Source organism: Solanum lycopersicum, chromosome 7 (assembly GCF_036512215.1).
Source record: "Solanum lycopersicum chromosome 7, SLM_r2.1".
Classification (NCBI taxonomy): domain Eukaryota; kingdom Viridiplantae; phylum Streptophyta; class Magnoliopsida; order Solanales; family Solanaceae; genus Solanum; species Solanum lycopersicum.
Window position 1 is genome coordinate 30,042,553 of NC_090806.1, and position 3,281 is coordinate 30,045,833.

The window sequence follows — 3,281 nt, forward strand, 5'->3', positions numbered from 1 at the left end:
AGGCAAAGCATTGACTAAGTTTGGTCTTAAAAAGAAACATGTCAACACTTGAGTGTAGCTTATTTATCTCAATTTGTGGTAGCATTTAAGTGTCACGTTTTAAGAATATCACACCTATTAAAAGCAATACGATGATTTCAAATGAATTAAAAAAAGTTATAGTAATGTAAATTAGTTACAAATTAGTTGAATCAAGACCCACTAATCTTAATTAAGAATACGGCTAATCCTAAAACTTTAATTAGCCATAAAAATATCCAATATATGATTGTGCTAACAACCTTTCTTGATAAAATTTAGGAATGAGTTTTATAACAACAGATTGCAATTCCACCGATCATCACCTTATTGGAATTATATTCAAGAAGATGTTAGTTTTGAAGTTTTTCATGCTCGATGGAATTGCAACAATTCATAGTAATCTAATGCTTTCTTATAGGAAGAAGAAAAAATCACCTTCCTATCACATTTTACTTCTTGTTTAATCATTAGCTTCATATTGTTATTGCATTGTTATTATGTAGGCTTACATTAGAGTTTGCATCGACGATTAATTTTTAATCAGCCAAATGAGACAAAGAGTGTTTATATGTAGTTATGATTTATATACATAAAAAATCATTCCTTTTGTAAAGGTATACACCACAAAATTGGTAAGGATCTAATATACGTATGTAGATTTCTTCAAGATCTATAGATTGATACAAGTTTCATGTTAAAATGCCAACAAAAAATGATTTGATAAACTTTCTGGCAAAAACCACTAGCGACATGATCAAACCACCACAACTCCTGAGACCCAACCAACACCCTCTTCCCCCATCCTCCAACAAAAGTTTTTTGTTACAGGTAAATCCCGGTGATGTACACTAGTGGGATTTTGATAGAGAGTCCAAGATTCGGCGATTACATGAAAAATCAACTTTACCTATAGACTTTTCCTCAAGCGAATTTTGTTAGTATCTCTGATCTGTTTCACCTTCTATATTTTATTGGTATTTCATGTCTTTTATGGTAGATGTATTTTTTATTTACCATAGTTATATTTTTTTTATAGCATATCTGTATTTTATTTATATTTTTATTGTTTTGTTTTTTCATTTTTGGGCTTATTTTTCTATTAATTTGATTATATTACTTTGTTATTTTCTATAATTTTTATATATAGTGAATATTTGTTATTTAATTGCTATTTTATATTGCTTATTTTTCATTGTTTTAGATGTTTTCAACATTAATCATTTACTACCAGACATATCGTTGAGGAAGTTTTTGTTGATGGAACTTGTTATATGTTTGTGGAACTTTGATCCATTACTCATTAGACCATTATCGTTCGTTGAACTTTACTTGAAATTGTGACACTGCGTTTCTCATGTGATAAAAAAGAGTTTGTCACGACCCAAAACGTGTCGTGAGTGGCACCCACACTTATCCTACTATGTGAGCGAACCAACCAATCTGAACCCCAACATTTTAACCACAATAAACAAAATACAATGCGGAAAACTTAAAACTCATTAATAAAAATAGATTAATAAGTTCTAAAGCTCAAACACTTATTATTATCCCCAAAATCTGGAAGTAATCATCACAAGAACATCTATCCTCAAATTACTAAGGCTAAGAGTATCCAAGAAACTAAACATAAATAATAGCTAGTCTATGCCAGAACTTCAAGGCATCAAGACATGAAGAAGAAGATCCAGTCCAAACTAGAAGCTTTAGCTCACCCTGAAATCTGGTGTGACGAAGACTGGCTAGAGTTGCGATTGGGTTGAAGATGACGGTACGTTTGCTGTACTCTACAATGAACAAAAAGAAAACATACAAGTAGGGGTCAATACAAAACAGGAGTACTGAGTATATATCATCGGCCAACTCAAAATAGAGAACAGTATATATCAGATAATATCATAAAATCAACTACAATACTCAACAGGTAGCAACAACAAGTACTATAATCATTAATAAGTACGCCAAGTACACCCATGAGGACGCAAGCCTCCATACCATACTCATTTGGGAAATAGGTTCATTAAATCTGAGTATATTACCATAATTCAAGATTCACTCTCTTTATTCCTCTTGTGTCGGAATGTGACACTCCGATCCCCTTATACTACGTGTCGGTTCGTGACACCCGATACCCCTAATACTACGTGTCGGTTCGTGACACCCGATTCCCCTAATACTACGTGTTGGTTCGTGACACCCGATTCCCTTAATACTACGTGTCGGTTCGTGACACCCGATCCCCTTAATACTACGTGTCGGTTCATGACACCCGATCCCCCTAATACTACATGTCGGTTCGTGACACCCGATCCCCTAACCTCATTCTTTTAGTTCATCAAGACTTCTTTTATACCAAGGCATCATCATTAACAAGAGGTTTTCAAGATTTAGGATTCAATAGCTTCATCATGCTTATTTCATCACAATTATATCATCACATCCATGCAAGCATACAATTAAGCATATAGAAGGATTTACAACACTACCCAATACATATCATTCGCTATTAAGAGTTTACTACGAATAGCATAAAAACCATAACCTACCTCCACCGAAGAATTGTGATCAAGCAAGCTAATCCTCAAAATCTTTGCTTTCTTCTTCGTTCCTCTCTCTCTCGATCGTTTCTCCCTCTTCTCTCTATTCTTTCTATTTTTCTTATTCAAACCCTTTCTCTTTTACCCTAATTAGCATATAATTAAGTATAAAAGATGATGAATTAACCCATTAATTAATTCAAGGTTATCTCCTTTAACCCTCCAGTAGTTAAATTATCAACATTAACCCACTAGATTTATAATTATAGCAGGAATGGTCCAAAACGCCCCATAAAACATTTAACAGAAATCCGACCCAGCCTGGGATTACGCAGTCTGTGACGGCCCGTCATGCCTGCGACGGTCCGTCCTGCTGCTTCCGTCACAAGGTTCAGAGACTCGATTTATTAAAGAGTCTGTGACGGCCCGTCATACCTGTGACGGTCCGTCCTGCCACTTCATCACGAAGTTCAGAGAGTCGATTTCAGTATCCAAATTTCAGAATTCTAAGTGTTTTGGAACGAGACCCCCTCGACGGTCCGTCGTGCCCATGACGGTCCATCGTGGGATCCGTCGTCTCAGCCAGTTTTTCCAAAAATAAAATCTGCTGCTCAAAACGACTAACAGGTCGTTACAATAGATACCATTTTACACATCGTTCGTCCTCGAACGATCACAAGAAAAGAAACAAGGGCGAAAAGGAGTACCTGAATCTGTAAACAGCTG